Here is an 18,672-nt window from a genome sequence, read left to right as displayed (position 1 = left end):
TCTGACTACGACGTCATCTTTGACAGAGGATGTTAGTCGAACCTACCGGGAGCCCGGCCGGCGAGGACGGCGTCAACATGGAGAACCGTAGCAGCTGGGTGGCGCAGCGACGCTGCCCTTGTCGTCAACACAGGAATGCTGTGTTTAACGTCGGTGCCCCGTTAGCCAGACTGCAGTTCGCTTGGCCTGCGCTCACGGTAGGAAGGTCCCGACCAGACCTTAAACACGTCTTCTTCCTTCCCTTCTAAATGTTTTGTAATAACGATGTTTTCCAAAACGGGTGTTGCTGCAATACATTGAGGATATGACGCGTGTTGTGTGTGAATTGTCTTGTCACTGGTATAGCTTCTTCTCCATACAAATCGGGTTGTTGTTTACATGTGTAAAAATTATCTGGTTAGTTGTGTTGAGAACATCATGTGTGTTCATGTACCGTGTACTCACAACTAAGGGGGTTAATTAACCTATAAAGCTATGCTTAGTGACATATGAGTGAAGAATGAATTCTTTCTCAGCCTGTAATGACAATGAACAGTGTGTTCACATATTAACAGGGTTACCTGTTCAACTGGGCCGTATCAAGGGTAAGGTAGGAGGGGTGATCCCCCCGGTTCCCTCGGGCTTCCCCACCCTCCTCTCAGACATGTTGTTTACAATATATTGTGTCACTGTGTTTGTGGGGATACGATGTAACCCTTAGCTTAGTTGCTGGGGTTGTGCTAACCGCTTGAGAAACTATATTTTCCTAAAGAAAAGATTGTTTGGTCGCTTTTCGTGTGTGCTTAGCAAGGCCTGTGGCCGATACTAATCGAGAATTCTGTATTCTCTCGTTATGAAAAACGGCGTTCCTCTGTAGCAGGAGTGTACTTGCCATTTTTTGTTGTGATAAAGGGTTGTGTGTGTCTTGTGATCTACAACTGGGTTAAGTTGGCCACAGAAGCACATGTGTAAGTCTGGTACCGGGGCTCTTAAGGGGGCCCTCTCTATTCTGTGTTTTTTCCTTAGTAAAAATCAGATAGCAGGTTAGCACATGAGCTGTGTGAAGCTGTTAGACACTTCATCTAGCTGACTATGACTGTGTCATGCTCTTTTTTGTCATTACATCGTATCATGGGTGTGGGGTCGTAAAGGGGTGAACTGGTAATCCTTTCCTCCCCTTTTGATGGGCAGGGGTTAAAACCTCCTGTCCTTCAAGGTTCCTGTGACGTTGCTGTTCGGCACGTTACAGGGTAAGAGGGGGGGGGGGGGGGGAGTTTCCTGGTCCCACGCCCTGGAAGATTGGGCGTGTGCACCGCAGAAATTCCCCCGCCATAGAGTATGTCACTGTGCGCGTCTCTGTTGGTAAGACTTCCGTGAGTTGTTCAGGTCCATATGATGGATCTGTTTCAGGGAGTGGTCAGGGCTCCTCCTCACAAAGCTCCTACTCGGGCCTTCTGTGAGTTAGGACTCTCCTTCCCTGTGAGGGAGCCTCCTCAGAGTTCAGAGCCTCCTCCTCAGATTGTCAAGGTGAGTAGAACTTCAAAAAGGAGTCCTGCTCTATTGTGTGTGTATTCGATTCAATTCGATTATTGAGTGTGTATTGGTTCAGTGCCTCCTCCTCGGAGAGCCTCTTCGCACGGTTGGATCCGTCGCCCTCCCGTGAACCTCCAATAGGCGGGGGTATCCTCCATTAGAGAGAATCGGGGGGGCTCGGTCCTCCCCGGTCTGATGGTTGTGGGGGGCCTCAGCGGGGTACATTGGTCGGGCTATGGCTCCCGCTCAGCCCCTGTTGCAGACAGGTGCTGAGCAAGCCATTAACGACATAGAACGAAGGGTTATGTATATAACCCAGTTCTATGAGTTAAATGGTGCGCTCAGCACCTGGACGCCGCTGCGGCCCTTGATCTCGCCTTGTGGTGAAAGTTTGGGAAGGAGGCGAGTAGGTGACCACACACCTGCTTATGAAGGTAAGCGGAAGGGGGTGTGGTCAGACGGATGTTGGGATGTAAAGGTACATGGTGGAATTTTTTATTCAGTGCTCGTGCGCGAAGTGAAGTACAGTGCAGACAGGTGCTGAGCGCACCATTTAACTCATAGAACTGGGTTATATACATAACCCTTCGTTAAGCTTAAGCTCTTTCGAAGTTGGTTAAGGTTAGAGTTTGGAATCAGGGCTGGTGTTCTATCGCCCTGCTCTAAGACAAACTCTAACCTTAAGGGCCCGCGTCCACCTGGCTCACAAAAACACTGCATATTATAGCATATTTTAATAACTTTATTGTATATTAATTATATAGTTATTGCCTGACACCACAGTTCGCCCTTTGCTTTTTATTAGCTTTTTAGTAGTGTATTCGTGTAGTTATTATTATTAGTGTATTTGTGTTTTGTCGCGAATCTCAATGGCCCGTCTACTGTGGGAGACAGCCAAGACAGGCAGGCAGCTCCGGTGTCAGGTTACAAACAGAGTGGTAGATATGAATGGCTGTGATTGGTTGTCTGAAAATGAGCTCAGCGCATCGCTCTGAAAAGTTAAAAAAGTTTCAACTTTCGGCCGCACAAAAAAGCTGAAAAAAGAAGCCGACTGCAGTGCACTTCCTATAGGCGGCGCATGCGGCCGCATACGCTCCTTCCTCATTGGGATACATTGAAAAAAGACGCGTGCGGTCATAAATATGAGGCAGGTGGACGCGGGCCCTAAGTGCCTAAAGCTGTAAAGGAATGTGAATCACTACCCACCTTCAAAAACACTCTCAAAAAACACCTACGTGAGACTGCAATTCGAAACTGGCCCCTACAAATGTCCTAACCTAGTTGTACAGTAAATGACCAAGTAAGGCTTTGTCAATATTCCAATGTACAGTGTAAAATGTGTGTGTGTCCCCTACCCAACCCCCCCCCCACCTCCAATGTACAGCCCTCACCCAACCCACCCAACCCCACCCCACCCAACCAACCTCCTCCAATGTACAGTTTCTACGCCAAATGTATATACACTCCTTTTCTGGACACTTTTGTATCACAAACAGTACTGTATTTGCAAATCTGATATGTCATAAATGTATAGATGTAGCAGTACTGTCTATCTGTATGTCATGTATGTCATATATGTTATGATGAATTGAAAATGGGGGACCCTGATGTAAACAAGACGAAAGTCTTTCTCTGGTCTGCATCCCCTTAACAATTGTATGTATTGAGCTGTACTGTACTGTACCCATTCTGCAATCTGTTAATAAACTTTTCAATCAATCAATCAATCAATAGAAACAGGCGTCACACGATTGGCGCACATGTCACATGACCAGAAACGTCAGTGGCCAATCAGAGAGCGTCTCCGCAAACATAGGCCACGGAAAAAAATCACGCGGGGGAGCGCGCTAGCCGCTACCCTCCTCTTTCATTACACGAATTTAAACGAGAGCAACAGCGTGTCCGGTGTTTGATTCTTCATGCAGGTAAGAATGGGGACAATTCTGTTTTCGTTTGGTTGCCACTGTTATTGCTTTGTACATGTTGCTTGCAGTGTTTGTGAAAATGCCAATGACATGCTAAGCCTAAATTCAATGTAAGGCGAGTTGCCTGGTTGGATAAGCACTGCAGTATGCATTGAAAATAGGGGACCCTGATGTAAACAAGACACACGTCTTTCTCTTGTCTGCATCGCCTTAACAATTGTGTATATTGAGCCGTACTGTATTGTACCCATTCTGCAATCTGCTAAATAAAGTTTTCATTCATTCAACATGTTGTTAGCTAGCGAGCGTGCAGGCATCACGTGACCAGTTCGAGCCGAATATTTATTGTTTTCTTTGTTGTAAATGCAAAATAGGGGAGAATAATTAACTTTTTCTTATTAAATATACTTGTCCTATGACTATGGGTACAAATAGTCATTTCAATTGAACCGAGCAACATTGTTTCGGCTCAAACAAGGGACTAAACACGTTTCACAATTATGCCACAATAATGTGGAACACCTAGCCCCATTTAAACTGATGCATCTTGCTCCTCCATTGGAAAATCCCATAATTAACTCCGCGAAACGCTCGTTGTACCAGTATCGCAGAGACATTTCAAAGGTACCCCCCCCTCACAGTGAGCTGTGGTGTTCCACAAGGAAGCATACTAGGACCGCTACTATTCCTAATTTATGCAAATGACATGTCGTCAGCTTGTGAGTGTGACTGCAACTTGTTCCTGTTTGCGGACGACTCAGCCCTGCTGGTCTCTGACAAGAACAAGTTACAGGTTGAAAGAGCCCTCAGCTCGGAACTAGGCAAAATCTGCATATGGCTCGCCGACAACAAACTATCATTACACATGGGCAAAACAGAGTCCATTCTCTTCGGTTCAAATAACAAACTCAGCAAGACCGACGGCTTCTCGGTTACAGTGGGTGACAATATTATCACAAGGAAAGATGAAATTACCTACCTGGGTTCCATCCTAGAGGCTAATCTTTCCTGTGACAAAATGGCATCCAATGTAATAAAAAAAGTCAACCAACGAACGCGATTCTTGTACCGGATCTCCTCTCTGGTAAACAAGAATACCCTGAAGACTCTAGCAGGAGCACTCATTCAAGGGTACTACGACTATGCTTGCACCTCATGGTACCAAAGCACCTCAAAGGTAGAGCTGCCGCGATTACCGCATTACCGCGGTATCGCTGTTACATCACGTCCACCGCAAGTGTAGGCTGAATACCGCATCACCGCTGTTTTTTTATAATAATAAATAAAGTTTCTCCTCTCGTTGGGCTTGCGGCTCTGCAGATATACCCTACTCCTCTATCGAGGTTCCAAGCGACCCTATTGGGTACCAGAAAAGTCACGTGAAACATTGCAGACCACTGATTGGTCAGAAGAGAGACGCGTCACACTTTGGAGCATCTTGCAGTGCTTTTACTTCCTGAATCTCAGCCATTGATCAGAGCTCAGTCACAACACGGCTAATAGTACGTTAGCTCCCACCGGAGTCCGGAGTCGATTACCGTCGCTCCTCAGGGAACGAGGCATAATGATTTTACTGCAACGAAATGTTATAATAAAAGCCCTTCGTTCTATACACTTGTCTGATTGAAAACTTTATTAACAGACCGCAGAATGGGTACAACTCGGCACGCTCTGAGCAAAGAAAGGAACTAAGATATGAATTGAGTAACGCTTGCCTTGCTATGGTCCGGTAAATACGAACGTGTAACTATATAACGTCAATGCCACAAAACGAATGCCTTTGTAATCATAAGTAGTAACGTTATAATAATAATAATAATAAGAAGAAAGGGTCGGGGGGGGTAACCGGCGGGCGCGCCGCTACCACACCTGCCCGCGACACAGAGGGGAGACTTCGAATCCGTGTTTCACTTTTAATAGCGAATGCGTGCATGCCGAATCCCAAACAATATTCATGCTGCAAAGTCATCCTCTAAAGATAGACATTTAGACTAGAGGCAGGCTATATGCTATAAAGAGTAGACTACAAAAAAAAATGCATTCACCTTTTTTTTTTTTTTTTGTGTGTGCGGTAATACCGCGGCGGTAGGAAATATTTAGCAAATTTGTGCGGTAAGGAAAACATCAATACCGTGGCAGCTCTACTCAAAGGCACTAAAAAACAAATTACAAACATCTCAAAACAAGCTAGTCAGACTACTACTTGACCTGACTCCTAGAACCCACCTCACCCCTGCCCACTTTGACAACCTAGGATGGCTTAGAGTAGACGACAGAGTACAGCAACTTGCAATGGGCCTGGTCTACAAGATACACTACGCGACCAAGGTACCCATGTACATGTCAAAATACTTCCCAAAGGTCAGTGAATACCACGATCACAACACCAGAGGGAGCTCCACAAATTATGTAAAACCCAGATTCGGCTCAAACAAGGGACTAAACACGTTTCGCAATTATGCCACATCAATGTGGAACGCCCTGCCTAAAGCTGTAAAGGAATGTGAATCACTACCTACTTTCAAAAACACTCTCAAAAAAACACCTACGTGAGACTGCAATTCGAAACTGGCCCCTACAAATGTCCTAACCTAGTTGTACAGTAAATGACCAAGTAAGGCTTTGTCAATATTCCAATGTACAGTGTAAAATGTGTGTGTGTCCCCTACCCAACCCCCCCCCCCCCCCCACCTCCAATGTACAGCCCTCACCCAACCCACCCAACCCCACCCCACCCAACCAACCTCCTCCAATGTACAGTTTCTACGCCAAATGTATATACACTCCTTTTCTGGACACTTTTGTATCACAAACAGTACTGTATTTGCAAATCTGATATGTCATAAATGTATAGATGTAGCAGTACTGTCTATCTGTATGTCATGTATGTCATATATGTTATGATGAATTGAAAATGGGGGACCCTGATGTAAACAAGACGAAAGTCTTTCTCTGGTCTGCATCCCCTTAACAATTGTATGTATTGAGCTGTACTGTACTGTACCCATTCTGCAATCTGTTAATAAACTTTTCAATCAATCAATCAATCAAGTACAGAGAAACGCAATGGTTTGAAAGCTCGATGTTGCTAATTTATAAACCAGTTTATAAAAAATATTTAAAATGTTTATTAGTAACGCCGAGCTTTCAAACCATTGCGTTTCTCTGCAATAGGGGGTATCTGCAGAGCCGCAGAGCCAGGCTGGACGCGTTGGAGGTAGTCTGGACAAGTATTAGTGGTCTGGACAAGTATTTGCACTACTGCGCACCATTTTCAACTTCACTTTCATCTCGTTTACATAGGTACATAGACAGTAATGTTACATCTAGACATTTATGACATGTAATAATAGAGTAAACTTGTAAATAGACAGTAATGTTACATCTAGACATACCAGATCTAGTAATAATAGAGTAAACTTAACTTTCGTCTCAGTAACAATGTTCATAAAGTGTACATCTAGACATGATGTGTACATAGACAGTCCACACGAGCGCTGGATTTAATATAACCATGATTGTATGTGCGCAGTTGCACTGTTCGGCCACACACAACCGGGGATTTGCTACACTGCAACCCCGGTCTTTGAAAACCGGAGTCCAGGGTGAAGTTTTGCGGTTTTGTGTGGGCATAGCAACCAAGGTTGGAGGGAGGGAGCAGAATTAAGTATTCGATATCAGTATAATAACTGGACTTTGAGAAGTCTTTATTCATGCAGACAGACACGCAGTTAGTTGGGTCGCTGATGCGTTTGAGTCTCTGCACTCCCTCCCCCCAAGGGCAGCATCGCTCATCGGTGAACCATCACATCTAAATGCCATATGAACACAACAAAAAGTAGCTCTCATCTGTGTACCTAAAAACAGTTCTGTAGTCTTCATCGCCAAAGCCATAGGTATGCTCTATGTATTTCGAGTCCAATAATAGAATCTCCTGTATGCGTGGCTTCAAGACCTATAATGGGTATTGTAACTGAGGGGTACAATTCCCTGACTGTATTGATAAGTATGGTATCATTAACCCACTACCGTCTTATGCACTTTAATTACTGGCCATACAGTACATGATATATATAATGATGAACACTTCCCACAATGAAATCGGTTCCACACAAAGTTGTAATTAAGTATTTATTGCAGCAAAAGGTACATAATATACTTCTCTATTTCACTTTGAATGCGCTTATAAGGCAAAGGAATGTGCGTAGGCAAATCAATAACGAATGTCCATTCTCTGGTTACGCAGGAGGTAATTATACAACCTGAATCTTAGGGAATTATATCTATGGTACACTAGTAATATATAGCGGGAGATACTGGAAGGGTCCCCCCGGTTGTAAGCCAGCAAGGGTAGAGGATCTGTCGGTAATAGAGTCTGGGTCAACGATGATAAGGAGACTCCGAGTACGGGAGACGGTGCAATAAGATCTTGATCCACAGACGAATACAGCTGTTCTCCGTAGCCTGTAGCTCCACAGGGAAGAAAGCTAGCCTGCCTCAGGCTTCTGAGGGGCAGACTCGACGTGGCTCCTCACAGGGTAAATCCCACACACGTGTGGGCGTCGGCGATTCTCCGCTCCATTAATCACAGGACCAAAAGCAAATATAATCCAGCCGTAAAGGGCTATGCAGTCGTCGGGTAGATAATCCAGTGTACATGTCCACACGGTCCTCGTCTAGGGCTCCTCGGGTGAAAGCGCCATGAAAGCAGCCCAGTCTGGATAAGCACTCTAGCTGATACGAGGAAAACGTTGGTGATGCTGGTCACTGTAGAACTTTAGCCGCACGATACACTATACACAATTAGACTATTACTGACTTAATAGAATATGTCGCACTCGACGGTATAGCGCCAAACTCTGACACTTCAGTTATTAATTCGCACGCGGTCTCAATGCTCTATTTGGGGCCAAACAGGCCATACTTCACCGCACGTAGTATCGTGGGTGAGGCTTCAACTTATTGGGTAACATACTTCTGTATTCACCTGCGCCGTATTTATACGCTTAGATGAATAAACTAGTACCAGCTTTATTCCTGTCTCATATCCTTGCGCAATACCATTCATGTCCAGGCATGTCCCCGGCGGTGACTTTGAACCTGACTTTGGAGGCATGGCCTTGGCGCCTGTGGACCGCTGTCCAATAGGAGAATGAAATATTATGGTCTGTACTAGGCTAAAGGGATATTCCGTGTATATGTACAAGGAATATACAAGGGATATCAAACGATATACAAATATTATGCAATATATATCAATCAATAAATATATATATTCGGTTTAATCTGATCCTTTGTAACAGGTATGTAAAAATAAGCACAGCATGTCAGTCAGGTTTCTGTGGGAATGTGGATTCTGCTATTCTCCCAGAACGGCAGACATGATTAAGTTTATAAGACACGCATTACTAATTTCACTTACACATAGCACAAAGTGGTTTTCGGTCCAGACTGGAAAGACTATTGCATGTTTCATCTTCATGTCAGCCTAATATTTATGAAACATGAGTTTGCCATTAGAGTAGGGATGTGCCATTATGCTTATTCAATTTACTAACTGAATAATTATATTTATTTCATCAATTAATTACACTTACCGGAAATGAAGCTAACGGGTTGATACTTCGGTCCTTCCAGGTAGGAACAACATACATGTCTTCTATATAAATGTCCATGTCCTGATGAGGAAAAAACAAACATGATTATTAATAGTCTGCCTTCAGTACCAAAAGTTACTTTTAAATGTGTAATTAAAAAAGAGGTCATACACGTTTCAGAGCCAGTTCACCAATGAGCTTCAGGCATGCATTTCCAATCTGCAAGAAATCACAATTAAGACATTATAGTGAACATGACTGAAACTCTCCCTTCGGTAATAAATGTTAATCTGTTAGACCATGTGACTACTCACAGTTGAATCCATATAGCTGTTCAACCCAAGGCTCCAAAACTCATCCCGTGTCAAACAAGTTTGTCCTTCCTTCACAATTATTTCTTCCGAAGGCCTCTTTCGGTCCAGGACATAACTGAGCTGAAGATAATAACCATTGTTGTGATACAGATGAGTAGTTTTACATAGAAAGTAATTATTTGTAGAAATTTGCCTACCAGTTGTTGTTGGATAGGGTTTCGGGACTTCGCCCAGGGTTGGTCTGGTGAGTAGTCATTGTCCACTGGAATCTCAAGTTCTACAGGGATGGACATACACAAAAATATAAGAGAAATAGTAACAATGTTTAATAAAACTAATAGTGTAGAGGTAAGAATTACTGTAGGTAGGCATAGGTTTTTATAGGCCTGCTTCTGCTGCAGAAGCCAGGTTCTATGGTGTAATAGTTGGCACTCTTGACTTGGAGCAATTAAGAGTTCACTATTTAAGGTGGTGGGTGGCAGTTTAATATGATTATTGGACAAATCATGCATGGTTTCAGTCAAGGCGGCTAAACTTGAATTTAAGACATTTTAAGACTTTCTAATGACCCATGCATGCAATTCCACTTACTTGTCATTGCTGGGGGCAGACCTGAACCCGCTTCAGGGAGCACACCTTGAGCTGCTTCCAGTGATAGATCAAGGACTGCTTCCTGTGACACTGTAAGCAGATGACAAACACAGCTTAGTAAGGAACAGTGAACTTGATGAATGAAGACATTTATACATTATTTCCTAGATCAATTAAAAACAGGATTAATGCATTAAATATCTTTAATGCAAGTGCAAGTAGAAAATGTACCCAATACAGCCTGGTGGTAGCTATTTATTGCCACCGCTGTCGTCCCAAATAACTTTTTGATGTTGTCCATTCGCTTCTTGTTTTTGTTGTTGTTGAAGTGTTCTGGGATGTTTCTCATCAGGAACAGATGGGTCGATGGTAGTTGCTGCGTTAAAAAGTAATTGTTCTTTCTCATTTGTGCAAACAGTTGTTCTGCAACTTGACTGTTTACATGTCCTGCAGTTTGAGGGACTATTATTATTATTATTACTAGATCTGGTATGTCTAGATGTAACATTACTGTCTATTTACAAGTTTACTCTATTATTACATGTCATAAATGTCTAGATGTAACATTACTGTCTATGTACCTATGTAAACAAGACGAAAGTGAAGTTGAAAATGGTGCGCAGTAGTGCAAATACTTGTCCAGACCACTAATACTTGTCCAGCTGTCCAGTACTTTGCCAACCTAGGATGGCTTAGAGTAGACGACAGAGTACAGCAACTTGCAATGGGCCTGGTCTACAAGATACACTATACGACCGGGGTGCCCATGTACATGTCAAAATACTTCCCAAAGGTCAGTGAATACCACAACCACTACACCAGAGGAAGCTCAACAAATCATGTTAAACCCAGATTCGGCTCAAACAAGGGACTAAACACGTTTCGCAATTATGCCACAACAATGTGGAACGCCCTACCCAAAGCTGTAAAGGAATGTGAATCCCTGCCCACATTCAAAACCGCTCTTAAAGAGCACCTACGGGAGGCTGCAATTCGAAACTGGCCACCGTAAATGCCAAAAACCCCCACCACCTCCTAATAGACAGTTTCCTCCCCACCGCATGTATATATTCCCTCCCCGCCGTATGTATATTTCCCTCCCACCCACCCACCCCCTCCTAATGTACAGTCCCCTCCCCATCATATGTATATACTCTGTCAGGATCTAGGGGTAACAGTACTGTATATTTGAATACCGCTTATGTCACAAATGTATCAGTACTAAATACCTATATGTCCCAATGCCATAAATGTCATGTATGTTGTGTATGTCATAAATGTCTATATGAATTGAAAATGGGGGACCCTGATGGAAACAAGACAAACGTCTTTCTCAGGTCTGCATCCCCTTAACAATTGTATGTATTGAGCCGTACTGTATTGTACCCATTCTGCAATCTGTTAAATAAAGTTTTCATTCATTCCAGACCGCCTCCAACCCGTCCAGCCTGGCTCTGCGGCTCTGCAGATACCCCCTACTCTTTCTCTGTCCGAAACCCTCGTGCAACTGTGAGTACCTTTTTAAATGGACCAGTTCGAAGACACTAGTCTGTGACGTCACAAGACCGCCGCCATCTTAGTCTTGGGGACAACCAACAGGTGTGTGCCAGCAACGGTGAGCTCCGTTTTTAAATAGTAGTATAAACATGAGAAAGGCATGTAGGCTAATTGAAGCCTCCAGTGCACTATACACTGAGACTGGACTATATGGCGAAGTAGCTAGGCTAGCAGCTAACATGTATTTGCTGTTTACAGCCTCACAGCCAATTATTAATTCACGATATAAATATTTGTTCCTTATTCTCACCGTTATGAAATGGGTAGAGCAGATATACGTATGATTTGACTTGGGGGACCAGTGTCTGCTTTGATCGACTCTCCCGTCTGCATCTACGTGTGCCCTCTTGATAGCCACCAGCCACTTTTTCCTCTGTGATGCCTCAGCTGGTATTATATAAAACTTTGTATTGTTTTATTTTGATTTTAGATTTAGTTATTAGTACAACACGTAACACAGCAGCTCTTTGTGATGCACTGCCGAAAATTACCCTTGATTGTGTTTAATTTGCCGCTTTTCCGATCCGTTTTCTGCACTAAATGAACCGTACACAATGTACCCGGGGTGAATATTTCCCCCAAGCCGTAGTTGCGTAGCAACAACGGATAGCAGGTTGACTTCGAGAATGGGATTTTCCAATGGAGGAGCAAGGGACTGTGGATTCACTCGGTGCATCACAGTCACGAAAGGGGCTATGGAACACCCTACCCACAGCCGTAAAGGAATATGAATCCATACCCTCCTTCAAAACATGTGCTCCTAAATGTTTTCACATGTGCTCCTTGGGGGGAAATGCCAAAGAAATGTAGGACCACACGTAATATTTTAACCCTCGCCAGGTACATATTCTACATTTAAAAGGGAATATCACCAATATAAGCAAGATCCCAGGGATAATAATGCAACTGAATGTGTCCTACTACTCCTTGACTACAAATGTAACTGGATGTGAAGAAAATACACTAAAACAACATTTATGATACAATTTATAAAGATATCCCATTTCCTTGTCACAAGGAAAGATGAAATTACCTACCTGGGTTCCATCCTAGAGGCTAATCTTTCCTGTGACAAAATGGCATCCAATGTAATAAAAAAAAGTCAACCAACGAACTCGATTCTTGTACCGGATCTCCTCTCTGGTAAACAAGAATACCCTGAAGACTCTGGCAGGAGCACTCATTCAAGGGTACTACGACTATGCTTGCACCTCATGGTACCAAAGCACCTCAAAGGCACTAAAAACCAAATTACAAACATCTCAAAACAAACTAGTCAGACTACTGCTTGACCTGACTCCTAGAACCCACCTCACCCCTGCCCACTTTGCCAACCTAGGATGGCTTAGAGTAGACGAGTACAACAATTTGCAATGGGCCTGGTCTACAAGATACACTACACGACCAAGGTACCCATGTACATGTCAAAATACTTCCCAAAGGTCAGTGAATACCACGATCACAACACCAGAGGGAGCTCCACAAATCATGTTAAACCCAGATTCGGCTCAAACAAGGGACTAAACACGTTTAGCAATTATGCCACATCAATGTGGAACGCCCCCTACCCAAAGCTGTAAAGGAATGTGAATCACTACCCACTTTCAAAAACTCTCAAAGAATACCTACGGGAGACTGCAATTCAAAACTGGCCCCTACAAATGTCCTAACCCAGTTGTACAGTAAAGACCAAGTATGGCTTTGTCAGTATTCCAATGTACAGTGTACAGTGTCCCCTACCCCACCCCACCTACCCAACCTCCTCCAATGTACAGTTTCTACGTCAAATGTACACTTTTTCTGGACACTTTTTGTATCACAAACGGTACTGTATTTGCAAATCTGGTATGTCATAAATGTATAGATGTAGCAATACTGTCTATCTGTATGTCGTGTGTGTCATATGATGAATTGAAAATGGGGGACCCTGATGTAAACAAGACGAAAGTCTTTCTCTGGTCTGCATCCCCTTATCAATTGTATGTAGAGCTGCCGCGGTATTGATATTTTCCTTACCGCACAAATTTGCGAAATATTTCCTACCGCCGCGGTTATTACCGCACAGTGCGCACACACAAAAAAAAAATCCGTTTGTCTCCGTGTGGGGATGCAGGCGGGGCCGCTTGTGTACACTGAAAGCTCCGTGGGCATGTCCGAGGGCTTGCAGCAAGCCAGAGTTTAACACAGTTTCAATCAATCAATAACAACATTAACCAGACTCTCGTTGTGTCTATTGTGCTAAAGCTAACGTTACCTCATTGTGTCTATTCTACCAAGCAACCCGGGTTTAACGTTACCTCTCGTGTATATCTGCTGACGTTAGTATTAGGCTAATAACAACAAACTTAACACATCAGCGATCTTGTTGTGACACTAAACTTTCCGCTCTGTGGTAAATTGGGTTGATGTCGGTTTTGTTTCATCAATAAATGAGGCAGAATACACAGTGAATCCATCCTTTTCTGTTTATTACACTTGGTGCTGTCGCAAACAAATCCTGAATGAAATACATCCTTAGCGAGGCAGTAAAGATGGCGGCTTTCTGTTTTTGTTCAGAGACTCCAATGTGTGACGCGTCTCTCTTCTGACCAATCAGTGGTCTGCAATGTTTCACATGACTTTTCTGGTACCACTTCTACCCAATAGGGTCGCTTGGAACCGAGTAGGGTATATCTGCAGAGCCGCAAGTCCAACGTCTGGGCGCTACTTTATTATTATTAAAAAAATCAGCGGTGATGCGGTATTCAGCCCAACTCTGCGGTGGGCGTGATGCAACAGCGATACCGCGGTAATGCGGTTATCGCGGCAGCTCTAATTGTATGTATTGAGCTGTACTGTACTGTACCCATTCTGCAATCTGTTAATAAACTTTTCAATCAATCAATCTATGGGATCCAATACAGTTACTTGTAGTCAAGGAGTAGGTGGACATGTAGCACTTGTATCACTAACAGTAACAGCTGTTCGCCACGGGCACAGTTCTAGATTCGAATGAGGAGGAGTAATATGCACAATTGAAAGAGTAGTAGACCAGAGACAGAGTTAACAATGACCGGTTTATTAACTAAAAGCGTGCTAGCTAGACATACAGGCATACAGACGTAAAGTACTAGTTGTTTGAAGTATCCCTTTTAGGTTCTTTCAGTAACCTCTCCTTTACATTTACATTTACATTTAGTCATTTAGCTGACGCTTTTATCCAAAGCGACTTACAAGTTCTGTACGACAAGCCATCAGGAAGAGCACAACTCTATCAGCTGAGTAACAATGTTCATCAAAGTGTTGAGTGCTACAGTGTAGGTTAGTTTATTAGGACAAGTGCATGACAGTATGGTTAGTTAGGGTTAGATTTTTTTTTTTTTTTTTTTTTTTAATTCAGATAAACCAGATAAACCTTTAAGGAGGGTTGGTTCGATATCAAGTCCTAGATTGATTGGATCAACACATTAGGTTTGGTTCAGACGTCTCTGAGGTAGTGTTGTCACAATACTGGAATTTCGACTTCGATACGATACCTTGAAAAGTATCGATACTTCGATACCATTTCGATATCAAAAAAAAATAATATATATATATATATATATTTTTTTTTAACAAATTTTGCTTTTGTTGCTGGTTGATTCTCCTCAGCTTCTCTCTGGTACCTCTCGTCCAATGTCCTCTCTCCTGCTGTGCCACGTGTCCTTCCTCCTCCCCCGCCCCCTCCCTGTGCGCGCAAGCGAGAGAGCGAGAGGCTGGGCCGGCCGGCCATAGATTGATGGGGGGGGGCAGGGCCTGGGCAAATACCTATTTACCCAATGCAGCACTTATTTTTCAGCAAAGTGTAATAAAAGTGCAATAAACAAAACGGATACATTCACTGTGTTCTGCCTCTCATTTGTTGATGAAACAAAACTAACATCAACACAAGTGACCACCAAGAGCGGATAGTTTAGTCTCAAAAAGGATCGGCAATGTTGTTAGCTACATTGTTAGCTACATGCTAATGTAGCCCATGCTATTTTCTTGTCTAGCTGAAACATTCATTATGGACTGTGAATTGGGTGACTCTCCCTGGAAGAGTGTAATTTGTTGACGCTCCCTGGAAGAGTGTAATTTGTTGACGCTCCCCTGAGATTACGTGGTACAGCCCTGCTTGTGAGCAGCGTGTGGAAAACTGTTCCTGGCTGCAAGCATTTGATAAGCAATCAACGGAGAGAAAGAATATTGGAGCAGTTCGAGAATATTAGAGAAGTGACAGAAAACGGTATACTTGAACAGAAAACTACTTGGACAGAAGATGAAATATAGAAGATAACGAGAGGATTCCGGTGAGTCATACCGTGTTCATGCTAGCTAGCATTTCCTACTCATTGCTAATATGGAGCTACAGTGTGTAATCCAAAACCAGTCAGGATATTGGATGAAAGGAGAATGTTAACACAGTGATTCTGTTCACTGACCTAACAGTGCTGGAACTGGACAAGGAAGAGAGAAGAAAAGACTAGCTGACTTGAAGACCGAATTGGAGGAGAAACCATTGGCAATTGAAAGACTGATAAACAAATGGAAGAATCCTGGTGAGTTAGCAAGTCAACTCGCTAGCTAACTCAAGCTGCATATTGTTGTTTCTGAAGTTACAATGTGGTTGTTATTGTGGTTATTGAGCCATACATTGTTAGTGTTGACTGCTATGGTGCAAGGCTGTGCTATGCATGTGAAACCTGCCATAATGTGAGTTCCAGTAAATAATTGTATAGCCTAATGGTATATAATTACAGTATATGATGCTAATCTATTGATGGCCTGTACAATTCTGTGCAGATTGGTTTTTGTTACCCCCTTCAGTGAACACGGATCTGCATCAACTGAAGTGGTCTTCTTCATTGACCTTCTCCACTCACCATCACCCAACGGTCGGCTGGTGAACTTTAACTTGGCCCCTGGTGGTAGGAACAGAATATCCGTTCCCTTTTTGTTTAATTGAGTGCACTCAAAACAGACTTTATTGGGTACCTTTTTTATTTCATTTATTATTTTCTATAAATGTGGACCATTGCATGGAAGCTATGATGTTGTAATATGTACTGAACCTGGTGAACCCCTTTAAGTTATTTAAAAGGTAAAACGTAGATCACAGTGCCTGTGTATTTTTTCTTAGAGCCAGTCTCCTTGAACCTATAGTTGATAGTTGTACCACTGCAGAAAGAACTGATAGTGTTGAATTACAGTAGGTTACATAAAGTGGCGAGCCAGCCAGGAGACTGGTAATACAAAATGGAATATTGTAACCATTATAAAATGCATGAGCAGGGCTGCCTTTTTGTCTCCAATATCGATGATAAGTATTTAGAAATTGACATTGCTAATGTCTTTAAGACACATGGAGAAGTAGTGAAATGTGTACGAGTCCCTAATGAACCATGTAAACCTAAAGGCAGGGCTCTTGTCCAATATAAAGATGAAAGAGTAATAGCTCGTATGGATCCAGCGTTCTTCACTGAACCATTCATTTCTGATGATGCCACATGGTACATCACCACCATACAAGACGAGACGGTTCAGGAAACAGAAGAACAAGAAAACGTTGATGAACAAAAGTTTGCTGCAGCAGTAGCAGGTCTAAGCAAGACCAGTCAAATCCAGATGCTCCAAACTTATCTTTCTAAACTTCAGATGACTGATAGTGACACAGCAGGTAAAGAGACAATTGAAACTCTGGCGCCTGAGTCCCCTCGAACACCGCCATGTCTGGATGAGAGCCTCATCAACCCCCCCAGTGTTCAGAAAGTAGTTGTGGAGCATGTAATAAAAACTGAACATCAATCTTCACATGTCAGCAAAATCCGCACCTTCTCAGGAAGAACACCAAAACCCAGTGGAGTGTTTAATTGAGTGCACTCAAAACTGACTTTATTGGGTACCCTTTTTATTTCATTTATTATTTTCTATAAATGTGGACCATTGCATGGAAGCTATGATGTTGTAATATGTACTGAACCTGGTGAACCCCTTTAAGTTATATAAAAGGTAAAACGTAGATCACGGTGCCTGTGTATTTTTTCTTAGAGCCAGTCTCCTTGAACCTATAGTTGATAGTTGTACCACTGCAGAAAGAACTGATAGTGTTGAATTACAGTAGGTTACACTAACGTGACTGGAATATGCCAGTATAACAGTATAGCATTGTGGCTAGAAGCTAACGCTAGCTCACGTTAACCAGCCAGCACAAAACTGATGACATCGGGAGCTATCAGTAGCTAGATAACATTAGAGACAACGCTGTGTGTATTAAACAAAGGTGAATAGATGACTGGGCCATTTTGTTTAATGCTTGTTAAGATTGAAAGAGGAGCTTGAGCTAACAGGGTCTGATAGCTAACGCTAGCTCACGTTAGCCAGCGGCAGTGCTCATGCAATCGGTAATGCTAGCAGAATGAATGGATGTAAACTTTATTTAACATATTGCATAATGGGTACAATACAATACGGCTCAATACAAACAATTGTTAAGGGAATGCAGACTGTTGTAACTTGGACTGGGGTCCTTATAACAATAACTTGACAACACATGGTAGCTGCAGCTATTTGGGACAGCTCTGTTGTCACCGGAAGGGCACGCAGATGGTATCTACTGCGCATGGACGTTGAGCAACAACGGCTCTGCGCAGATTACACAACATGTTGTCGGCGAGTTTTGGCGCTACTCCAAAACGGAAAACACAATTTAGCGTTTTCAGTAGGGCCACAACGTATCCGGAAAAAACTGCATTTCTATGTAATAGGGACAGCAAATGTATTCAAAAACGTATAAAAACGAGCACAAAAACACTGTGTAACAAGGGCCTAAGTCTCCCTTCTTATAGGAGAAATATCAGTAGTCATATATCAAATGAAATCAAATCAAATACAAAACACTATCAAAATAACAAAAGGTGAACAGGGTCGAAGCCCTTGGAATGTCCTTGTATTCTCGTTCAATCAGTTCGTGTATCAGAAAAGGATATAGGTCGGTTCGATCCGTGGAAGTTCTTATGATTCAAGTTCAATCAGTTCAAACCTACCGGACTGTTGAGGTAACAGGAGTTGAGCAACAGGGGTATTCACATCAGGCTGGCATTAGCCTTGAGCTATATCAGAGGTTCAGTGGGTTGGCTCGCCATCTTGTATCGGTCCGGCACACAGCCTCATCCCGCG

General features: G+C 43.0%; 1 protein-coding gene across 1 annotated transcript in view; it reads left to right on the top strand.

Moving 5' to 3' along the window:
- Nucleotides 1-3,360: 3,360 nt before the first annotated feature.
- Nucleotides 3,361-18,672, top strand: part of LOC311226745 (uncharacterized protein) — a gene marked incomplete at its 3' end in the record, with an annotated part of 71,879 nt that continues 56,567 nt past the window's right edge. The window contains exons 1-2 of the mRNA XM_084312155.1: nt 3,361-3,437; nt 11,367-11,448. The remainder of the gene's footprint in view (nt 3,438-11,366; nt 11,449-18,672) is intronic.

Source organism: Notolepis coatsorum, assembly GCF_963971535.1.
Source record: "Notolepis coatsorum genome assembly, chromosome: 4".
Lineage (NCBI taxonomy): Eukaryota > Metazoa > Chordata > Actinopteri > Aulopiformes > Paralepididae > Notolepis > Notolepis coatsorum.
This window is presented reverse-complemented; position numbering and strand designations above follow the sequence as displayed.